At 40.7% G+C, this 25,238-nt stretch overlaps 1 long non-coding RNA gene across 1 annotated transcript; it reads right to left on the bottom strand.

The window, feature by feature from the left end:
- Positions 1–9,773: 9,773 nt before the first annotated feature.
- Positions 9,774–23,917, bottom strand: LOC115111043 (uncharacterized). Its single transcript, XR_003860745.2, has 4 exons — positions 23,599–23,917; positions 23,372–23,476; positions 22,075–22,699; positions 9,774–17,975 (listed from the first exon to the last, which is right to left on the bottom strand). It is a non-coding gene; the product is annotated as an uncharacterized LOC115111043 (long non-coding RNA).
- Between the last annotated feature and the right edge of the window lie 1,321 nt (positions 23,918–25,238).

The following is a 25,238-nucleotide window of genomic DNA, read 5'->3' as shown; positions in this document are numbered from 1 at the left end:
GCCATAAACTGAGATTAATTAGCTCCACATGTTGATAAACCCCCCCACCTCATTTTTGTCACGGGGGTCCCCTATTGCAAACTGGCCCTGCCAAGAACATAGACTGGAGTAATAGAGAATACCCATAGAACATTTCATTCTTTGGTAAAATCATGAGAAATGTTGGGAATTTTAACAGGTGGGATTTTGTTTAAACCTTTCTGTTTATGAGTTATTTTGTTGGCGTGTGTCCAACAGATTGATGATATGCTCCATGGAAATTATAGAGATCAGTATTCTGCTGCTGCCGGCCGTTACAGATGCTATCTGTGTGGTCAAACAGCCTGACCTCAGAGCCATACAAAACATACTTGAGTTTGTATTTCTGAAAAGAAAAGACATAGTTAAAGAAAGAAAGAGTCAAAGAAAGAGAATGTCTCAACATCTGCCTTGCAGCTGAGAGGATTTTGGAGAGAGAGCGAGACAGCAGGAGAGAAAGGAATTAAACATAAATGGGGGAAGGGGGGGGGCCTCGGGGAAGGGTGGGAGAACAGAGAGAGAGGAGCCAAAATGGCAGGAGTGGAACAAAATGGCAGGGGTGAGGGAACACTAATGCATTTACTTGCTGAAGTCAGACAGGTTTAATACCCCATGCCATTCACATCTGCCCTCCTGTGCCCTGTCCCTATTGGTTTAGTTTGGCGATTAGGCCTTGTCTTGGTGCACCCACAGCTGCAGAGAGGTCAGTAGTGGTAGTGTTTTAGCTTGTTACCTTGGAACTCACAGCACTGAAGTACCCCTTCCCTTCTTTCCCCTTGGCTGGCTGGCTGTGTGGCTGGCTGTGTGGGGGGCCCAGCTGTCACTCCTACAGGGCCTGACAGTAATCAGGAGAAGTGAGTGCTGAGGACGTGTCAACAGTAACAAACCCTGCGCTTCGTTTAGGCCAGATTAAGCAGATTGCTCATTGCCAGTGACATAATTTAGATGAATGGTGGGTGTAATCCATCAGACGGGTGTGTGGGGGGGAGAGGAGACAGAGGGGGGCCCAGGGAGTACAACCCTCTCAGTGCCTAGCTGCTAGTAGAGATCCCATTACCCTACACCTGTTAACAACACCAGTCCTGCAGTGTAAACAGTAAAGTGATCTCTTTATCGGAGAGTGGGAACAGGACAGGAGAGGAAGGAAAAGAGAGGAAAAGAGAGAGAGGTTTAGAGAGATGGAAAGACGGGAGGGAATAGTGAGGAAAAGAGGTGTTTTCTTCTGATTTGGGTGTTGGAGGGACTAGCACCTCTGGACATGATGGATGAGCTTGGGCTCTGGAGAGACAGGTCATGGACAGATGCTGCCACAACCAAACATGCGCCTGACACTGGGGCAACAGGGACATCTAGTGGCCAGGAGCCAGACCTATAACATGTTCCACAGGGATGTGCTCTGTGTGAGTAGAGAAGGACAGCGGTTAAGACAGAAGCAGATGAATACCTCCATTTCAACTTCAACCTGGTCCTGGATAAATATCACTCTGATAAGTCAATGATTACAGTTACTGTGACTGCTAGAGAGGGCACTTGACCCCACGATGTAATTCATGGCACACAAAGTATTTTATCTGTTGAAAACCATGTCAACAACCTTAATGCAGTGCAAGACAGATTCAATGTAACAGACTACAATCAATGAGAGGCAGTACTACAGTTCTCCACAACAGCCTTAAGTATATCATAGTAGTACTATGAAGTAACAGCAGATCTGCCCCAGACACGTGATAGAGATCCGTGTAAATATGCTGCTGGGAGGTATTGTAGAATGTTCCGAGTTTATTTCTCTCCCCCTGGCTGAACCGAGGCCCTTGTGACTGAATACCCAGAGCAATGTGTTAGCACTTACAATTAAGAGGAGCCAAATATGCACTGTGTGATTACTCTAATGGGAGCTTCATCTGCACACACACAGAGCTGTTGGAATTATTCCTGGTTTTGTGGATGCTAGTGGGCCTTTTTCTTCAAAGGTACCAAGTCTCAGTTGAAGCATATGATTATATGAACCTGTAGATTCTAGTGTGAAACACAAGATAAAATACTGACTGCCAGCTAAGGCATTTTGCCTTTAATTGGTAATTGCATTTGTAGAGATTAGCAACTAAATAAAAAAGCCCAAATATTAACTTGTAAATAGTTATACAACCTCACTTTATTTTTCCATGTGGAAAAATCATGTATTCTCCAGTTTAGAACATCTCCCTCCTCATAGCCATACAGGAGTATGAAGGTATAGAAGCACATATAATCAGACACTCCTCACATTGCACTCTCCCTATCAGCTCCCCTGGCAACAACACACACACCACACTAGGCGTACAAGTAAAAGTTTGGACTGAGTCACCTGACTATTCCCTCTAGACAATGCTAGCTAAAATACTTCATAACGGCTTCATATAATCGTTTTTCCAGAGTCCTCCTCCCTCCCCACTCTGAACATTGTGTCTCTAACGAGTCACGTCCATCTAGCAATTATGATGAAATTAAAGCTATTTTCCATGGCCAGTGTTTGCCTCGGTAATAACCGCGGTGAGATAGGCTTCATTCGTTCAGAATTTTAGTTCAGCTAAATTCCTGTCACATTAGGCAGAGGAGCAAAATCAGTGTCACTCAGATATCCCACTTAATGGTTTGGTGAAGGCCTGGGATTTTTTCTCTTCCTTTCGCAATCCTCCTAACCCTAGCTCCCCGCCAATTACGCCTTTTAATCTATATGTAGATAATGGTGTCCAGGACCTCCCTGTTGAAATGTCAGGTGTGAAGAGGTTATTAGCTAACTTTTAATTACTGTCCATCATTCAGCGCCGTGCCTGATAGATTGGGCCTCTGCCTGTCCGCTTATCTAGCCTCGCTATGTTGGCTGAACGCGGGGTTAAAGGTGACGGTTTAGAAAGCACCAGGTCGCTGACTTAATATCACCATTTTTACACAGGCCTTTGGGGTGGGGAGAAATGAGATGAGGAGGAGGGGGGGGGGGGGGAATGTAAAAGGAAACAAGACAAATTGTGTCGAATGGTATAATGGAGGATATGAGGAGAGAGAGAGAGAGAGATCAGGAAAGGGGGAAGGACAAGAAGGAAGAATGAGGGTAAAAAAAGAGTTGTAGGGAACAGCTCTGGAGCGGCATCTCTAGCCACAGGTGAAGTTATGAGGTAGATTCATTCTATGATCAGTGGTTCAGACATACGCATTTTCTCACTCAAATAATGAATTGCAGAGAAAACTCATTTTGGCAAGTTTAAAGTCACATGCAAGGTGCACCATCCATCTATTCATATAGACACTTACACCTGCCCTTCACTGTCAGAGAGAGATCACGGTGTTCTTAGAAATTACTTTTAAATCTCTCGCTCTCTCTGACCATTTTCCTGTACTGGCCTGGTGTAAAAGCCCTTATTGTACTTCCACAAAAAACCCAACCCCATTCATCCTCCCCAATACTTCTAGTCCGAAAGCCCAGAATATCATGACCACTGAGGCTCAGAGCTCTGTCTGTATCCATTAGCAATTTAACAAGCTGCAGATTACTTTGGCTAAATTTATGACACAGGAAGGAATTAGATTACCTAGCAATAAGAAAAATAATTAAAAGGAAAAATATATTTTGTTTCGTTGGCCATTTTTATTTCAGGGGTGAGATGTAAAAAGAGTACTCTTGCAGTTAAACTTTTAAAAAGCAGTTTGCTTCTCAATGTTATGGGATTGGAATGAATCCACACTGAACAAAAATATAAACACAACATACAACAATTTCTATGATTTTATTGAGTTTCAGTTCATATACGGAAATCAGTCAATTGAAATAAATTCATTAGGCCCTAGTCTATGGATTTTACCTGATGCGGTAGGGGCGCAGCCATGGGTGGGCCTGGAATAGCATATGCTCACCCACTGGAGAGCCAGGCCCAGCCAAACAGAAGGAGTTTTTCCCCACAAAAGGGCTTTATTACAGACAGAAATCCTCCTCAGTTTCATCAGCTGTCCGGGTGGATTGGTCTCAGGCGATCCCGCAGGTGAAGAAGCTGGATGTGGAGGTCTGGTGCTGGCGTGGTTACATGTGGTTCTGAGGCTGGTTGGAAGTACTGCCAAATTCTCTAAAACGATGGCTTATGGTAGAGAAATTAACATTCAATTATCTGGCAACAGCTCTGGTAGACATTCCTGCAGTCAGCATGCCAATTGCAAGCTCCCTCAAAACTTGAGACATCTGTGGCATTGTGCTATGTGACAAAACTGCACATTTTAGAGTGGCCTTTTATTTCCCCCTGCACAGGGTGCACCTGTGTAATGATCCTGCTGTTTAATCAGCTTCTTGATATGCAACACCTGTCAGGTGGAGGGATTATCTTGGCAAAGGAGAAATGGTCACTAACAGGTATGTAAACAAATTTGTGCACAACATTTGAGAGAAATAAGCTTTCTGTGCATATGGAAAATGTCTGTGATCTTTTATTTCAGCTCCTGAAACATGGGACCAACGCTTACATGTTGCGTTTATATTTTTGTTCATTGTAAATGGAATGACATGTTTTATGTTCCCCCAGTTTATAGTCCCCCAGTTTTCAAATCAGCTTGTATGCTTCATTTACTATATGGTGCATTTTAAAGCTTTCCAGAGCATAACTATTATGTTTTTTGAGAAAAACCTAAACTCAAATCCTGTTCCCAGCAGCAGACTGAAATGTGACATGATTCTGTGTGTTTATTTGAGTGTGTTAGCTAATACAGTATATGTGCTTCATTTGAGTGTGGAAGTGTGTGTGTGTACATTTTCCAGTCTCCCAGAGTGACCCATCAATAACACTGGAGCAAGATCATTACTTTTAATGTTGTGCCATGGTATTAAACCCTGTGTATTAAACCATAGACGCTTCATCATAACGTTGTTGAGACTTAGGGTACTCCTGGGTTTTTCAGGTGAGTTACAACCTGTAATGTAAAATATGTTTTGTTAAACAGCCTTGGCACAGAAACAGATACATGGACATGTGTTTATTGGCTGTTTTAGAGCACTGAGTAATGCTGCTATTTAGGTTGGTTTTGAGAATGCACCAGGGAGGATTTTATGCAATTTACCCACACTTTGCCCTCCTTCCCCCTCGAGGTGAATTGGGGGTAAATTTAAAATACTAGGCCAACCCCATTTATCCCCCTTTCCTAGTGCCTGAGGTACATAGATACACACACTCAAAAACACATATGTGCTTATTCAAAACCACAGTGAACAGGGTTTCTTCCTCTCGGTCCAGCATGGAAAAGACTACAGGACAGTCTGGGAATTATAGGTTTCCTGGTTGTCTGATATGTTCACCAAAGTGTTAGATAAACATACAGCACATACAAAAACATACAGCTGATAGACTTACTTGCAATCAAGACATTGGCTGAAACATTTTTACAAGCTCCCATTCACAACTGTACACAGTCTCGCACGGGCACCCTCACTGATTCAGGGAGAGCCATCACTATTCAGCCCTTGAAATGTCTTCGATCAGATTTACTATTTTAAACTGTGCATGGCCAGGCACTGTCACAATGATTAGAGCGCTGTGGAAATACATATTTCCCAAGCTTAGTTTCTCTCTCCTCCCTCACCATCTTTTACAGCTTAGAGACTAATTCTGTTTGAAGCGATCTGCTGCTATTCCAGCACACAGTATATCTGGTTATTCCAGGGAACTCCCTGCTTTCGTGTTGAAGAGGAGAGGAGCATACAAAGGACAGAACTAAAAAAGTAAAAGAATTGGTCAAATCTAAAACATTCTTGCAAGAGGAGTTCATTTAGACCAAGCAAAAAAATAAATCTAGCCAACCTACTTTTCCCTCTGTCTCCCTCCTGTCTCCCCCTTACACCAGATATATACATCACTGCTCTTCAACTAATTTAATCTTTATAAATTTAGAAGAAATGTTTATATACAATGATAGCCTCCAATATGACAGTGAATCCTTAAGTCATGCTTACTGTGCAAAATAAACAAGAAACTCTACTTGATGAATATGCATTTGCATGCTTACATAAATGCCAAACAGTATTGAAAAGTATATCTTGTAAGCCCTTGAGTTACCACTTGATATGGTAATGAATAAAGGTGTGACGTGTAAATTCTTTCCTGGCCTGTTCTGTGAAGGGGTCCTGTGCGTTTTGATTCTGTGGGCTGAGCTCTGTGGTAAATTAAAAGTGACCCGTGAGGACCCTGGGCCCGGCCCCGCCGCTCCTACCTATGGAAACCCCTCATCTGGATCACATTGGGCTCAAATGGAAAGCAGAACCCCTTTTCTGATACAGGGAGAGGGGAGGTGGGAGTAGGGGTCTATCGGGAGGGAACAGGGTGGGGGCACTGGTGTTTCTACTCAAGCCTGTCCCTATGTGTATCAATGTGCAATACAATATCTTGGGCTCTTTCTTTCTCCTCTCTCTTTCTCACACACACACACACACACACACACTTTCCAGTCAAGTTCTCAGTATGGAGAATGAGAGACATGTGTGTCCTTAAACTCAGTTAACATCTGAAATGGTGTGCAAGTTTCAATGCTTTAGTTACCCGAAGCAAATAAATTACCAAGTAAGAAAATACTACGGAGTGGCTGTGGATCAGACTATTCCTGGACGTTTCTTCCTGACAGCTAAAGGTCCAAGAGGGCCTGCGCATGTGCAGATGTAAGTAGCACAAACGTCTCTGTGGACAAATGGATATTGGTTACCATTGTACAAATGGTGGCTGCATAGCTTTATCATTAGAGAGAGTCTCTCAGTCTCAGAGAAATGCAGACAGCTGACATTTTGACCATGGTATCCATGGCAACAAGGATGTGAGGAAAAAGTGTGTTCCAGGTGAACTTTTTTTGTGAGCACTCCTGAACTGTTTTTCATTAATCGTCTCACAATGTGTATTATCACCAGTCAGAAAACTCAGAGTATGAAATAATCATTATCATCTACATAATTTAATGGTCACAATTATGTGTGTGTGGTTTTGCTATTCTTGTGGGGACCAGAAGTCCTCACAAGGGATTGTAAAACAAGGACAATTCAAACAACTGGGGACATTTAGTCAGTCCCCAAAAGGGAAAAGGCAATTTTAGGCCAGTGTGTGTGTGTGTATGGTTGTTTTCCTACCTTATCAGGACCCCAATGTCCTAACAATTAACCCGAATGTCCTGACAACGTAGAACTTTTTTGTTCTGACGACTTTTTTCATGTCCTGAATTTGTTCAAATGCTATTTTAAGCTTAAGGGTTAGGTTTAGGGTTTGGGATCAACGTTAGGGTTTTTGGGGTTAGGATGAAGGGTTAGGTTTAGGGTTTGGGATCAACGTTAGGGTTTTTGGGGTTAGGGTTAAGGGTTAGGTTTAGGGTTTGGGATCAACGTTAGGGTTTTTGGGGTTAGGGTTAAGGGAACATTTTATTTTTAATGGTCAAACATTTTTACTTCCAAAAAAGTCCTGAAATTTAATGAAAGAATCTGTTTGTGAGATCTACTATTATGATTTATTTAGAAGCTGTATTCTTAAGCTATATTCTTCAAGAATCATTGGGTACATTTGTATAGCCATTTAAGGCCATGCGATTGCATATACTATTAGTCCTAAACACCCCAGGTGGGAGGCATTATTGCAACAATTGTAACTTAATCCAGGATAAACACATATGTTTAAAGTGGAATAAATGACTCCTGTAATGTGATTGAAATTCTGAGTAAAATAGAGCTTTCTTACATCATAAAAGTGTACAAATTTGCATAAATCCCCAAAGTACATGCAGTGCTGCTTCAGAATGGTATCGCCCAATCATAGTATATGACATCACTTCAAAGGGGCAGTCCGCATTTTAAACAAAGTGTTTCCCCACCACTGTTTTGGTAAAAAGCTGAGGGATGGGGCTGGAGAAATGTAACCAGTCTCAAAATCATAGACAGCTGTGGCCGCAAGGACTGACCCTCTATGATATCAAAAGTATAGTCTTAACCATGTTGAGGCTATACAGTGTTTGGATAGCCTTAATATATTGGGGGGTTCTGATGGGGTACATGAGTTGAACTAAGCTATATTCTTCAAGAATCATTGGGTACATATAACTCAATTATGTCATTTATTTAAGTCCAAAAATGGATGTAGCAACTGCATATTGCCCCTTGACGTGCCATCTATGGAAAGTGTGTTCAATATAAAATGACAGTACTATTATCCTTATCAGCAGTGGTGCAGACCTTGGCCTGGTATGTGTGTAGGGACGGATGGGAGGGCATATTGGTCCAGGAGAACAGCATAGTCTTATTTTGGCCTAATACCTAACCTGGCTGACACACCTGATGCCATGAGCTAAACCAAGCACAATCCCACCTTTATCACCAAACTGTTGAACAATCACGACCAGAAGAATAATCTAAGCAGGTTTAATTTTCAGACAGCAGCAACGCGGTTTTACTTGGGGCATTACTGCCCCCTGCTGTTAAACCCTAGGAATAAAATATGATAACTCAACATGGAGGGAGGGTGGGGGCGATGTTGAACACAAACTTATTGTAAGGTGCTACTCATATACAGTAATAGTCAACAGTTTGGACAAACTTACTCATTCCAGGGTTTCTATATTTTTGCTATTTTCTACATTGCAGAATAACTGTGAAGACATCAAAACGATGAAATAACACATATGGAATCATGTAATAACCCAAAAAGTGTTAAACACATCAAAATATATTTTATATTTGAGATTCTTCAAAAGTAGACACCCTTTGCCTTGATAACTTTGCACACACTCATGGCATTCTCTCAACCAGCTTCATGAGGTAGTCACCTGGAACGCATTTCAATTAACAGGCGTGCCTTGTTAAAAGTTCATTTGTGGATTTTTTTCCCTTTGTAATGCGTTTGAGCCAATCAGTTGTGTTGTGACAAGGTAGGGGTGGTATACAGAAGATAGTCCTATTTGGTAAAAGACCAAGTCCATATTATGGCAAGATCAGCTCAAATAAGCAAAGAGAAACGACAGTCCATCATTACTTTAAGACATGGAGGTCAGACAATATGGAACATTCCAAGAACTTTGAAAGTTCCTTCAAGTACAGTCGCAAAAACACTATGAAGCTGGCTCTCATGAGGACCGCCACAGGAAAGGAAGATTTCATTTCACAGGACAAGATACTTAATTTATTGTGGACATTTTGACCATTAAAATATGTTACAAATATTATACTTATGTTAACATTTGGACAATCCGATGTCTTGAAAGTATGCTTTCTTGAATTGATAAGAGAAATAGTTCCTCCAATTCAAACATTGGACAGGAAATTGTTGTTGAAGTGCTCTCCGCAGTTTGAGAAGGTTTGTTAAGCACAGGTGTTTTTCAGCATTGTGAATATTAAGGGCTCTGCATGTGTCAAATACACTGTGGTAGTAATCATACGCCGCTATGATTACTGCAATTAGGAGACCAAAGATATCGCCCCAGTCACCTGTCTGTCACTCTACAGAGGCAGGCTGGGGTGGGGTGGGTGGTATGGGGGAGCAGTGACTGGCTGGCTGAGTGAAAGCTGCCTACTGCAGACAGAAAGAGAGCCTCCATGGGAGCCTTTCACACACTGGAGTACAGAGTGATAACGCAGTATGGTTGAGTGGCAACCTGCTGTTCCCACAGAGCGATAATATACATACAGAAAGATCATTCTTGGACTTAAAATTGGTCCAAGAAACACCAGGCCTGGAGAACGTTTAGCCGCTTTCTAAAAATAATTACAGTAGCGCTAAAACAAGACAAAGAGGCGCTTTTCAAAATGTCTGACAGTTTATTCCACAGTGAAAAGGACATGGGGAATGTGTTTCATCAATCCAGCATTCAGTAATGGCAGTACATAAAGGACAGAGAAGCCAAGGAAGTAAGACCTCTTCCACACTGGTGGTCACTGATTAGTTAGGTTGGTCATCCTTAACTCCTATGACTGAGCTATTCGGAAAAACTGCTTCATACAGTAGCTTGATCAATTTGATAGTCAAGCTTTGACAGTTGTTTCGTTATCATAAAATGCGGCCTCATTTTTAGGCTAAATCACTTGTAAATAGGGGATGAGGACAACATTGCTATGCCATAATGTTACTCAGCAGAAAACTGATAGATAAACATACTCATTAACACTCAGACAAAATCACCTCGTCATGCACACAGTTTGAGAATAAATGTACACACATGCAGGCACACACACACGCATGCCCACACATGCACACGGACACACACACACCAAAGTGAGGTGATGGTTTGTTGAACCAAAACCTCAACTCTGAGCACATGATTTTAGCTTGTTTGTTAGATAATTAGTAGGTTAGTTAGATAATTAGATAATTAGTAGGTTAGATAATTAGTAGGTTAGTTAGTTAGATAATTAGTAGGTTAGTTAGATAGATAATTAGTGGGTTAGTTAGTTAGATAATTAGTAGGTTAGTTAGTTAGATAATTAGTGGGTTAGTTAGTTTGTTAGATTGTGGGGAGCTATCATGTCCAAAAGAGCGATTCCATGCCAGCGGAAAATATATTTTATATCTCAGATTGTTCTGGCAATTCTCACAGAAACTTAATTGGAAGATGGATGTTTGACATGGTTTTTACATTTGTATCATCAGTTTTTGTTGCCGTTGAAAATCATGATGAAAGTAGCTATTTTAGACCCTTTTAAAGTCCCCTTGAACAGTACATGACAGATATCTTGGTGTCATTATTCTTCTTATAGTGTACTGTAAAATATGTATGTCTTGGTTCTGAAATAAAACCTTTCACAACTATTAATATGAATATCTCAAAACTACCTTTTTAGAATTTGTTTCATTTTAAGACATTGTTTGGAAGCATATACTTTACAACAGGAATCATCAACTAGATTCAGCTGTGGGCTGATTTTACTTGAGCGGATGGTCGGAACATAATTACAAATCATTTGTAGACTGCAAAATTACCGTAAGAAACCTAAACGGATATAATATGACAAACAATCATTTCAAACCTTGCTTAAATTTGTATATGATTACCTGTCTCTCGTGTGGGAATTTCCTAAATTAAAACTCACTTGGAGATGATTTCCTAGTGTTTTTGCAGTATTTTATGTCCAACAATGAAAATTCCAATAAACAAAAAAAGTTGGGGAGCCAAATAAAACCACCAGTGAGCCTAATTCGGCCCATGGGCCACCAGTTGGGGAACCTTGCTCTACAAGTAAATCAAATTTCCAGAGTAGGCTCTCCGCTAATTCTGAAGGTATGATCAATTTGAGCATCACCAAAACAGTGAATGGACAAAATATTTCAAAGGGAACTCTGCCGGTGACCTAAAGGAGGACTGGAATTGGTTAGTGAACTATGTCAATATCTATGTATAAAAATGGGTCATATCATTAAAAGTATGATAAGAGCCCACTCTGGAAATTCGACATGGTTTGAAGAGTATATTGTTACAATGTCTAAAAATAAGCCAGACTCCAGCTACCCAAGTCATAGACTGTTCTCTCTGCTAACGCACAGCAAGTGGTACCGGAGCGCCAAGTCTGGGACCAAAAGGCTCCTGAACAGCTCCTACCCCTAAGCCATAAGACTGCTGAACAGTTAATAAAATGTCAACCCTGACTATTTGCATTGAGCCCCTTTTTATTTGTACTGACTCTCTTGCACCGGCACTATGCAGACTCACTGGACTCCACCCACACACATTGACGTCACACTCACACTATCACATACGCTGCTGCTACTCTGTTTATTATCCATCCTGATTGTCTAGTCAGGTTTAACCCCTACCTACAGTTGAAGTCGGAAGTAAAATTAGGTTGGAGTCATTAAAACTTGTTTTTCAACCACTCCACAAATTTCTTGTCAACAAACTATAGTTTTGGCAAGTCAGTTAGGACATCTACTTTGTGCATGACGCAAGTCATTTTTTCCAACAATTGTTTACAGATTATTTCACTGTATCACAATTCCAGTGGGTCAGAAGTTTACATACACTAAGTTGACTTTGCCTTTAAACAGCTTGGAAGATTCCAGAAAATGATGTCATGGCTTTAGAAGCTTCTGATAGGCTAAATGACATCATTTGAGTCAATTGGAGGTGTACCTGTGGATGTATTTCAAGGCCTACCTTCAAACTCAGTGCCTCTTTGCTTGACATCATGGGAAAATCTAAAGAAATCAGCCAAGACCTCAGGAAAAAAATGTGTAGACCTCCACAAGTCTGGTTCATCCTTGGTAGCAATTTCCAAATGCCTGAAGGTACTACGTTCATCTGTACAAACAATAGTACGCAAGTATAAACACCATGGGACCACGTAGCCGTCATATCCGCTCAGGAAGGAGATGCGTTCTGTCTCCTAGAGATGAATGTAATTTGGTGCAAAAAGTGCAAATCAATTCCAGAACAACAGCAAAGGACCTTGTGAGGATGCTGGTGGAAACCGGTACAAAAGTATCTATATCCACAGTAAAAGGAGTCCTATATCAACATAACCTGAAAGGCTGCTCAGCAAGGAAGAAGCAACTGCTCCAAAACCGCCATAAAAAAGCCAGACTACGGTTTGCAACTGTACATGGGGACAAAGATCGTACTTTTTTGGAGAAATGTCCTCCGGTCTGATGAAACAAAAATGGAACTGTTCGGCCATAATGTCCATCGTAATGTTTGGAGGAAAAAGGGGGAGGCTTGCAAGCCGAAGAACACCGTCCCAACCGTGAAGCATGGGGGTAACAGCATCATGTTGTGGGGTGCTTTGCTGCAGGAGGGACTGGTGCACTTCACAAAAAAAAATGGCTTAATTAAGGACAACAAAGTTGAGGTATTGGAGTGTCCATCACAAAGCCCTGACCTCAATCCTATAGAAAATGTGTGGGCAGAACTGAAAAAGCGTGTGCGAGCAAGGAGGCCTACAAACCTGACTCAGTTACAACAGCTCTGTCAGGAGGAATGGGCCACAATTCACCCAACTTATTGTGAGAAGCTTGTGGAAGGCAACCCAAGTTAAACAATTTAAAGGCAATGCTACCAAATACTAATTGAGTGCATGTAAACTTCTGACCCACTGGGAATGTGATGAAAGAAATAAAAGATTAAATAAATTCTCTACTATTATTCTGACATTTCACATTCTTAAAATAAAGTGGTGATCCTAACTGACCTAAGACAGGGAATTGTTACTAGGATTAAATGTCAGCAATTGTGAAAAACTGAGTTTAAATGTATTTGGCTAAGGTGTATGTAAACTTCCGACTTCAACTGTACATGTACATATTGCCTCAATTTCCTCGTATCCCTGCAAATTGACTCGGTACCAGTACTCCTTGTATATAGTTTTGTTATTTTGTTTGACTATTTCCTTTTTGTTTCTTACTTAAAATGGCTACTTTCATCATGATTCTCTCAAACAGTTTGTGATACAAATAAAAGCATTTCAAACATCCTTCCTCCCAATGAAGTTTCTATGTTAGAATTGAAAGAACAATCTGAGATAACAAAAATATTTTCTGCTCCCACTGGCGTGGGATCGCCCAATAGTTAGTGTTCTCACTCCATTTCAGGAGGTTAGTAAAATGTCATATGATCAAGGACACAAGGATGTCTATCCTCATGATGACTCAGGAAGTAAAGACAATATACTGCATGGCCTACTAGATGCTGTTTGATCTCACCAAGGGGCAGGGTGGAGTGGGTGACAGGATTAAAAGAGTCACATATGAAAAAAATACTATGCTCTAAATACTGTAGTATTACTATATTTATATACTATCGTATTCAGTGTAGTGTTTTACAAGTAGTATATTATAGTTTTCACTGTAGTGTTTTTGCGGACATGACTAATATACTATAGTATTCACTGTAGTTTTTGCATAAGTATACTATAGGTTTCACTGTAGTGTTTTTGTGGACAACTCTAGTATACTGTAGTAAAGCTTACTACAGTATAAATACTGAAAATATTACTATAGTAAAAACTATAGCATATACTATAGTAATTACTGTAGTTTTTACAGATATTGCTCTAGTATTTACTATGAGGTTTTTTGTAGTATTTGTTTGTACTTTTTACCCCTTTTTCTCCACAATTTCGTGACATCCAATTGGTACTTACAATCTTGACCCATCTTTGCAAACTCATGTTTGGACTCGGGAGAGGCTCATAGAAATGGAGGATTTCTCCTTGAGGAAACCTGCTGGGCAAAAATAGCAAATGTTCCATAACCTGTAGGTAGGTAGGTAGGTAGAACTGGGAGTCTGATCAGATAGTTCAGAGCATCTGTTCTTTTTTTATAATCTGTAGGGAAGACAATATTTGCTCTATACGTGGCATGTAGGCATCTCACTCATAGTTAGCACAAACTGAGATATGGGGCAATGATGAAGAAAAGCACAAAATGTTCATACTTGAGTAAAACTAAAGATACCTTAAAAGAAATGACAAGTAGAAATGAAAGTCAACTAGTAAAATACTACTTGAGTAAAAGTCTAAAAGTATTTGTTTTTAAATGTACTTTATCAAAAGTAAAATAAAAATATTGTAAAATTCCAGACGGCACAATTGTCTTGTTTTTTAAATTTACAGATCGCCAGGGGCACACTACAACCCTCAGACATAATTTACTAATGAAGCATGTGTTTAGTGAGTCCGCCAGATCAGAGACAGTAGGGATGTTCTTTTGATAAGTTTGTGAAATAGACAATTCTCCTGTCCTGCTAAGCATTCAAAATGCAACAAGCACTTTTGGGTGTCAGGGAAAATGTAAAGAGTAAAAAGTACATTATTTTCTTTAGGAATGTAAAAGTTGTCAAAAATATAAATAGTAAAGTTTATAGGTTATAACGGTTAAGTTATAACAGATTGATAAATACATAGTTCTTGTATATGATTTTGGGTGATCTGTGTCTGGCGGAGAAGGGTTTCAGGAAAATGTGAGAGGACTGTCTCAGACTCAGGGCACAAAGCAAAGGGTTAGTGAGTGTGTTAGAAATTACAAGTCCAGCCAACATCATCCATAGTACAGTTGAGTATTAGTAACAATAGGTCTGTTAGCAGACGTTAGTACTGTTAGGTATTAGAGTTTTATTGTTAGTGTATTTATTAAGGAATGACAAGAGAGCTGTTGGCAGTTGGGGGTTTGGTTTCAGAGTGTAAGAATATTAATGACAGTAACAGCCCCACTCTTAAACACACAATGTACACCCACACACACAGTGGTTTTAACAGACCATTAGGTTAAGGATGGTTTTAACCAGGGAGAGTCAGACAAGGCACTTCTCCAGTGCTTGGGTTTCAGTTTGGTTGATTAGTGAATGTTAGACTGTTAGTCCAGGTTAGTAAACCAGGATTACCCCAGTGTTGGTTAGTTCTTTACGACTCCAGCTAAGGTTACTCAGAGTTACCAGTACATGCAGCAATCACAAGACAAACCAGGCCTCGGGAAACCATCTAAAAACTAGGGTGGTAAGATTGAGAGATACCCCCAACCCAGCTACACACACTGACAAATCTAACATCCTCAACACTCCTGTAATGTTAGGGTAGACTAATGTTACCAAACCATCCGCACAGGCTTGTCATGGGCATGCTCCCTGCTAGCTAGCTTGGTTAGGAGCACATCATTGAAATTAACAGCAAGGCCATCTCAGCAGACTCAATCTTGTTAGTCATGTTAGACGTCAGAGATCGGAGGTGAGTAAGGTGTTAGTGTTGCCAAGGTTACAGAGAAGAGAAAGGACAGTGCTGACAGCATGAGGAGAAGCAGGCATCAGAGAGAGGTGTTAGTCAACTGCAGTGTCAGTGCTTTGATCAGCTGAACAGTGTGGAAGGGGATCAGAACGTGTTAGAGTTATTTTACAAAGGAGGGGAGAGAAAGCATCCCTCAGTTAAACAGTATTTCAGGGAAGGAAATGCAAAGCACCAAAGTGTCAGACACACAACACTACAACCCCACCCCTTATGGGTCTCTCTTATGGCATGAAATGTGGTCCTATCCAATAAAGTCCTGAGCAATGTGGCATAAAAGACTACAAGTAGCCCTTTCCTGCAGTCAAATGACCAAATCTCCATCTAAATGGACTCATGGGTGGAATGTTATTCATATCTTTTATCATTAAACATTATTTCAAAAACCCGCTGAAAATTCTGTGTTTCTATGGTTTTGTAATGTTTGTCTTCTTTGATGTATATAAACTGTAATATTGGGATGCAAACTCAAAATTGAATACATTTCAAATGTATTTCTAATATGGTACAGGTATTTTTTTAAAGCCCATAACCATGTGTGTGAGGTGTATACTCTTGTTTCATAGTAGATTTGTTTAACTTCTTGGTGACAGGGGGGGGGCAGTATTGAGTAGCTTGGATGAATAAGGTGCCCAGAGTAAACTGCCTGCTACTCTGGCCCAGATGCTAATATATGCATATTATTAGTAGTATTGGATAGAAAACACTGAAGTTTCTAAAACTGTTTGAATGATGTCTGTGAGTATACCAGAACTCATATGGCAGGCGAAAACCTGAGAAAAATCCAACCAGGAAGTGGGAAATCTATACAGTGTAAATGGGGTCATATTACACTTCCTAAGGCTTCCACTAGATGTCAACAGTCTTTAGAACGTTGTTTCAGGCTTCTACTGTGAAGTGGGGGTGAATGAGAGCTGATTGAGACAGTTGTCTGCCAGAGTGCCACAGGCTCCGAGTCGCGGTCACGGGAGAGTTAGCTCTCGTTCTATTGCTTTTCTACAGACATAGGAGTTCTCCGGTTGGAACATTTATGATAAAAACATCCTAAAGATTGATTCTATACTTAGTTTGACAAGTTTCTACGGGATGTAATACAACTTTTTGTCCACCGTTCGGCTGGACCTGAACGCGCGTTTGGATTTGTTTACCAAGCGTGCTAACAAAAGAAGCTATTTGGACATAAAATGGACATTATCGATCATATCAAACATTTATCGTGGAACTGGGATTCCTGGGTGTGCATTCTGATGAAGATCATCAAAGTGAATATTTATAATGCCATTTCTGACTAATGTTGACTACACAATATGGCGGATATATTTTTGGCTGCTTTGTTGTCTGAACGCTGTACTCAGATTATTGCATGGTTTGCTTTTTCCTTCACGTTTAAAAAAAAAATCTGACACAGCGGTTGCATTAAGGAGAAGTATCTCAAATTCCATGTATAACACTTGTATTTTCATCAACATTTATAATGAGTATTTCTGTAAATAGATGTGGCTCTCTGCACAATCACCACATGTTTTACTACTGAACGTAACGCGCCAATGTAAAATTAGATTTTTTTAAATATAAATATGCACTTTATCGAACAAAACATACATGTAGTGTGTAACATTAAGTCCTAGGAGTGTCATCTGATGAAGCTCAAAGGTTAGTGATTAATTTTCTCGTGCTTTTTGTGACTCCTCTCTTTGGCTGGAAAAATGGCTGTGTTTCTGTGAGTTGGTGGTGACCTAACATAATCGTTTGTGGTACTTTCGCTGTAAAGCATTTTTGAAATCCGACACTGTGGCTGGATTATCGAGAATTTTATCTTTAAAATGGTGTAAAATACTTGTATGCTTTGAGGAATTTTGATTTGAGATTTGTTGTTTTGAATTTGGCGCCCTGCACTGTCACTGGCTGTTGGCGAGGTGGGACGCTACACATCTCCCAGAGGTTAAGACAACCAAGAAACACTGACTGATTTTGCTCATTGCAGTAAAAGGTTAAAGGGGAACCAGCAATGTGCCAATGATAATCCCATTTTAAGTAGGCTAAGTAAAATATCCAAATAATCACAGCAAGGTGATACACTTCTAACACATATTGATAACTAAAGAAGTGTGGCTGTGCCCCATCAGCAGTGAGTGAATGCCAATGTTGTGCCCCTTTCTCAGTGGGTGAAAGCCATAGGTCCCAGTTCCCGTCCCAGTTCGGTAAGGATGAACCACGTTGACAACTGCAGGGGGAATGACATGACAACAGTCACTGAGTTCTGTTTTACACAATACAGTAAGATGTGTAGAAAACTGAGCAGCAGAGAAAGATGAAGACGAACTGAGTAGTAGACAGTTTGACAGGCTCTGAGAAATAGTCATTGTGGCAGTTTTATTGAGGACACCTCAACTAAGACAAATGGAGGGAGCAGAAAAGCAGGCATTGGTTCAGGCTGACATGGTGCTATGGTGAGGAGGACAACAGACATTTAGTCTGCACTTTACTGTTTCAGTCTGCACATGAAATGTCACTAATTTTGTCACAAACTTCAAGTCATAAACAAGGAGGGCTTGTGTGTGTGCAATCAGGTTTTTGCCAATGGGCGGGATTCTAAGAATTACTACAGTTCCAGGACATGCGTGTTACCTTGGTAAACCACATATGTAGGTTACACTTCCAAATGCAGCCTCTCTTTCTCTCTAGCTCTTGGTTGACCTGACACAACCAAACATTTTATAGGCCGATCTGGCATATGTCAGACATGAACTCATCAGCCATGAAAGCAGATTAGACTAATCTGATTTAGTTATGGTTCTGCTTTCAGGTTGCTTTGTTCTCCGCCTTTTTTCTCTGGCAGAATAGGTCGACTGCCCTGTTAAAATGCGGTGGATTTATATACAGTTGAATTCGGAAGGTTACATTCACCTTAGCCAACTACATTTAAACTCAGTTATTCACAATTCCAGACATTTAATCCTAGTAGAAATTCCCTGTTTTATGTCAGTTAGGAACACCACTTTATTTTAAGAATGTGAAATGTCAGAATAATAGAGAATCATTTATTTCAGCTTTTATTTCTTTCATCACATTCCTAGTGGGTCAGATGTTTACATACCAAATACTAATTGAGTGTAGCATTGCCTTTCAATTGTTTAACTTGGGTCAAGAGTTTTGTGTAGCCTTTCACAAGTCTCCCACAATAAGTTGGGTGAATTTTGGCCCTGTCCTCCTGACAAAGCTGGTGTAACTGAGTCAGGTTTGTAGGCCTCCTTGCTCACACACGCTTGTTCAGTTCTGCCCACAGATTTTCTATAGCATTGAGGTCACGGCTTTCTGATGGCCACTCCAATACCTTGACTTTGTTGTCCTTAAGTCATTTTGCTACAACTTTGGATGTATGCTTGGAGTCATTGTCCATTTGGAAGACCCATTTGCAACCAAGCTTAAACTTCCTGACTGATGTCTTGAGATATTGCTTCAATATATCCACATAATTTTCCATCCACATACTTTTCCTTCCTCATGCAGCCATCTTTTTTGTGAAGTGCACCAGTCCCTCCTGGAGCAAATCACCCCCACAACATGATGCTGCCACCCACGTGCTTCACGGTTGGGATGGTGTTCTTCAACTTGCAAGCCTCCCCCTTTTTCCTCCAAACATAACGATGATCATTATGGCAAAACTGTTCCATTTTTGTTTCATCAGACCAGAGGACATTTCTCCAAAAAGTACAATCTTTGTCCCCATGTGCAGTTGCAAACCGTAGTCTGGGTTTTGGAGCAGTGGCTTCTTCCTTGCGGAGCGGTCTTTCAGGTTATGTTGATATAGGACTCGTTTTACTGTGGATATACAGTGGGGCAAAAAGTATTTAGTCAGCCACCAATTGTGCAAGTTCTCCCACTTAAAAAGATGAGAGGCCTGTAATTTATCATAGGTACACTTCAACTATGACAGACAAAATGAGAAGAAAAAAAATCCAGAAAATCATATTGTAGGATTTAATGAATTTATTTTGTTCTTTTGATGCAACTCATCATTCTTTGTCCTCAACACAACGAGTTGAGTTTTTACCAAAAAGTTATATTTTGGTTTCATCTGACCATATGACATTCTCCCAATCTTCTTCTGGATCATCCAAATGTTCTCTAGGAAACTTCAGACGGGCATGGACATGTACTGGCTTAAGCAGGGGGACACGTCTGGCACTGCAGGATTTGAGTCCCTGGCGTCGTAGTGTGTTACTGATGGTAGGCTTTGTTACTTTGGTCCCAGCTCTCTGCAGGTCATTCACTAGGTCCCCCCGTGTGGTTCTGGGATTTTTGCTCACCGTTCTTGTGATCAGTGACCCCACGGGGTGAGATCTTGCGTGGAGCCCCAGATCGAGGGAGATTATCAGTGGTCTTGTATGTCTTCCATTTCCTAATAATTGCTCCCACAGTTGATTTCTTCAAACCAAGCTGCTTACCTATTACAGATTCAGTCTTCCCAGCCTGGTGCAGGTCTACAATTTTGTTTCTGGTGTCCTTTGACAGCTCTTTGGTCTTGGCCATAGTGGAGTTTGGAGTGTGACTGTTTGAGGTTGTGGACAGGTGTCTTTTATACTGATAACAAGTTCAAACAGGTGCCATTAATACAGGTAACGAGTGGAGGACAGAGGAGCTTCTTAAAGAAGTTGTTACAGGTCTGTGAGAGCCAGAAATCTTGCTTGTTTGTAGGTGACCAAATACTTATTTTCCACCATAATTTCCAAATAAATTCATTAAAAAATCCTACAATGTGATTTTCTGGATTTTTTTCCCCTCATTTTGTCTGTCATAGTTGAAGTGTACCTATGATGAAAATTACAGGCCTCTCATCTCTTTAAGTGGGACAACTTGCACAATTGGTGGCTGACTAAATACTTTTTTGCCCCACTGTAGATACATTTACATTTAAGTCATTTAGCAGACGCTCTTATCCAGAGCGACTTACAAATTGGTGCATTCACCTTATGACATCCAGTGGAGCAGCCACTTTACAATAGTGCATCTAAATATTTTAAGGGGGGGGGGGGATTACTTTATCCTATCCTAGGTATTCCTTAAAGAGGTGGGGTTTCAGGTGTCTCCGGAAGGTGGTGATTGACTCCGCTGTCCTGGCGTCGTGAGGGAGTTTGTTCCACCATTGGGGGCCAGAGCAGCGAACAGTTTTGACTGGGCTGAGCGGGAACTGTACTTCCTCAGTGGTAGGGAGGCGAGCAGGCCAGAGGTGGATGAACGCAGTGCCCTTGTTTGGGTGTAGGGCCTGATCAGAGCCTGGAGGTACTGAGGTGCCGTTCCCCTCACAGCTCCATAGGCTCCATAGATACTTTTGTACCCGTTTCCTCCAGCATCTTCACAAGGTCCTTTGCTGTTGTTCTGGAATTGATTTGCACTTTTTGCACCAAATTACATTCATCTCTAGGAGACACAACGAGTCTCCTTCCTGAGCGATATGACGGCTGCGTGGTCCCGTGGTGTTTATACTTGTTCATCTGTACAAACAATAGTACACGTGGTACCTTCAGGCGTTTGGAAATTGCGCCCAAGAATGAACCAGACTTGGAGGTCTACAATTGTTTTAACGAGGTCTTGGCTGATTTTTTTCATGATGTCAAACAAAGAGGCACTGCGTTTGAAGGTAGGCCTTGAAATACATCCACAGGTACACCTCCAATTGACTGAAATGATATCAGTTAGCCTATCAGAAGCTCCTAAAGCCATGACATCATTTTCTGGAATTTTCCAAGCGGTTTAAAGGCACAGTCAACTTAGTGTATGTAAACTTCTGACCCACTGGAATTGTGATAAAGTGAATTATAAGTGAAATAATCTGTCTGTAAACAATTGTTGGAAAAATGACTTGCGTCATGCACAAAGTAGAGGTCCTAATCGACTTGCCAAAACTAGTTTATTAACAAGAAATTTGTGGAGTTATTGAAAAACAAGTTTTAATGAATCCAACCTAAGTGTATGTAAACTTCCGACTTCAACTGTATAAACACACTAAACTAATCCCTTACTTTCTGTCTCACCCTCCCTTTCATATTCCCCCTCTCTCAGCACGAGGAGATACTGTACAGCACAATGGTAGCACTGTTCTTTGTGTGAGTATAAGGCCCTTGAACCAGTGTGTAACGAGATGTCTCATTGCTCAAACGCCTAACAAAGCCTCAGTCATATCTAGAGAAGAGAAAACAGTCTACCTCAATGTTGGTTACCAGATGGTCTCCTTAATTAACAAGATAATTTAGCAAAAAAATAGTGCTGTCTTAGTCAATGACTTCAATGGAAATCTACATTAGCTTGATAAATAGTGTTACCTGTTTAAAAACAGCTTTGTTGACAGCCTTGTCAGTCAGGACATGTTGTGGACTCATCTAAATAGGCTCTGGGGGCTGGCACCTTCCCAGCATCTTCCTCAGGATATATCTGGAGATAAACACAGAGCAGAGAGCAGCAGAAAGTGGAACGCAACCCCCTGGAACACCTGTCCCCAAAACCCTACCAAGGACGTACTGGACCATTGGCCTTGACCACTGCCAATAGATACTATGAAGAGTTACTAAATTAATCTGCAAAATCACCAAGAATCATAGGCGTTGAGGAACAGTATCTAATGGACCTGAATAACCTTTTTTTCTAACTTATTTGACATGTTTTACCTTGAACTAACCTTATTTAAATGAATAACTTGTTACGGCAGCCCCCACTAATACCAACAATAGTCAATAAAAAAATATCAAGGAATGGAGCACACAAAACAGAATTACCATCAATAACGGCTGTTAAACCTTTACAAGAACCCCCTCCACAGTATGAGGATATACTGAACACATACCCATCTGTCTCTCCCTACTCCTGTATTCACCAGTCCGTCAGGGACACCAGGGCACCCCAGTCGTCATGGGGACTTGCATCCTGCCAGCTGGGCTGTGGGTTTGGCCACTGTATACAGAGGGCATCCATTAGCACCATTTAAACATCAGCAGTGGAGGTGGACACTGTTTGTAATAAAACTAGATTGATGCACACTACCCCTGCATCATCACATGCTGATGCCATAGAGGGGCGGCAAGCATGAATGTCTGCCCAAAGAAAAATACATGTTGATTATTCCTATCCTATGATTACATTTTTTAAACTCCATCGTGGAACAGCAGATTGCCAAAACGGACAAGGCACATGATGCTGTGGTGGCTCACACACACTCACTGCGCTGTTGCTGCATTCAAATGTCTCAATTATTAATGTAGGGTTAGACTAGTTGGTCCTGCGGAGCTTTGTGTGTGCGTGTCTGCTTGTATTAGGTGTTTGCCTTTCAACTTCACTGAAATGGGTGTTGAAAGGGTATTTAGCTCTTATAAATCTGTCGTGCTACACGAGCGCATCATAAAACATCATTTCAAAATGCACCTCGCAATGACGATTTGTCAAACCCAGCTTGGATGATTAAACACCATACATTATGATTGTTTTAATGTTCTCCTGCCATGATGTAAATGGGACAACAATTGTATGTCTGAGGCTACGGTCTTGGAAGCTAATCACATATTAAAATGTAGAAGGAAATGTCATGTTATTAAACGAATATCAGAAAATCGGTCAATGGTCTCCCACCTTTTGCAATGATGTAAATTTGACCGCCGGTCCACAATGCACCAGTCTCGCAGCATCTGTGTCAGTCAGTAAGGGTGCGATGAAACGCTCGAGCTGTCCGATCCTCTTCGGTTAGGATGAGAGATGTGCAAAACTATCACTCATATAGTGTAGATATTCTTAATTAAAAGCGAATCCTTACCAATTGTTTTGTGAAGCACAGTGCACAAAAACCTATTCCAACTTACCCATGCGTCGATCTCCTCTAAAATGAGGACGTGCTGTGGAGTGCGTCACGTTGATTGAGCAGAGGTCTGGTAAATGGCGAGCAGCTGCCTCTGATGGGCGGTTAAAAGAGAGTAAATAAAAAGACTGGACAAAGGAGTGTTTGGATGGCATGAGGAATTACTAGTATGCAGATGTCTGTATTTTGTATGCAAGCGCGTGTAGGCTACGGACTCCAGCTGCCATAAATATACGTCCTATTGTTACTGCAAACTCGTGACAGAATGCCCGTAGGTCTCCTCCACCATCTGCGTCCCCTCTGTAATCGAAACGTGTCTATGCGCTGTCCCAACCTTTTCAAATGGGCTACAACAACAACATAATCTCTGCGGTGAGATAGAATATAATGAAGCATACTGTAAATATGGGGCCTATCCTATGCCACAATGTAATCGGTGTCCAGTTTGTTTAAAAAAAAGAAAGAAATGATCACATTAATAATAGCCTTGCCTGCACAACGACATTGAGAAATTAAATGTAAGCACACTCATCCTGTCTGTGACCACCTATAACCTAATCTCAATAAGAACTTAATCTCATACAGAAAGCAATTATATGCACATACATACATACATACATACATACATACGCACACACACACACACAGTACCAGTCAAAAGTTTGGTCACATCTACTAATTCCAATTTTCTCCATTGTAGAATAATCGTGAAGACATCAACTATGAAATAACACATATGGAATCATGTAGTAACCAAATAAAGTGTTTTGGAAGAATCTTATATTTGAGATTCTTCAAAGTTGCCTTGATGACAGCTTTGCACACTCTTGGCATTCTCTCAACTAGCTTCATGAGGTAGTCACCTGGAATGCATTTCAATTAACAGGTGTGCCTTGTTAGAAGTTAATTTGTGGAGTTTCTTTCATTCTTAATGTGTTTGAGCCAGTCAGTTGTGTTATGACAAGGTAGAGGTGGTATACAGAAGTTACCAAATAGGGCTAAAACCAAGTCCATATTATGGTAAGAACAGCTGAAATAAGCAAAGAGAAATAACAGTACATCATTACTTTAAGACATGAAGGTCAGTCAATACGGAAAATGTCAAGAACTTTGCAAGTTTCTTCAAGTGCAGTCGCAAAAACCATCAAGTGGTATGATCAAATCTAATTTTATTTGTCACATACACATGGTTAGCAGATGTTAATGCGAGTGTAGCGAAATGCTTGTGCTTCTAGTTCCGACAATGCAGTAATAACCAACAAGTAATCTAACTAACAATTCCAAAACTACTGTCTTATACACAGTGTAAGGGGATAAAGAATATGTACATAAGGATATATGAATGAATGATGGTACAGAGCAGCATATGCAAGATACAGTAGATGGTATTGAGTACAGTATATACATATGAGATGAGTATGTAAACAAAGTGGCATAGTTCAAGTGGCTAGTGATACATGTATTACATAAGGATGCAGTCGATGATATAGAGTACAGTATATACGTCTGCATATGAGATGAATAATGTAGGGTAAGTAACATTATATAAGGTAGCATTGTTTAAAGTGGCTAGTGATATATTTACATCATTTCCCATCAATTCCCATTATTAAAGTGGCTGGAGATGAGTCAGTGTCAATGTCA

This window comes from Oncorhynchus nerka, linkage group LG27 (assembly GCF_034236695.1).
Source record: "Oncorhynchus nerka isolate Pitt River linkage group LG27, Oner_Uvic_2.0, whole genome shotgun sequence".
NCBI lineage: Eukaryota > Metazoa > Chordata > Actinopteri > Salmoniformes > Salmonidae > Oncorhynchus > Oncorhynchus nerka.
The sequence above is the reverse complement of the archived record's forward strand: the minus strand, read 5'-3'. Positions and strand labels throughout refer to the sequence as shown.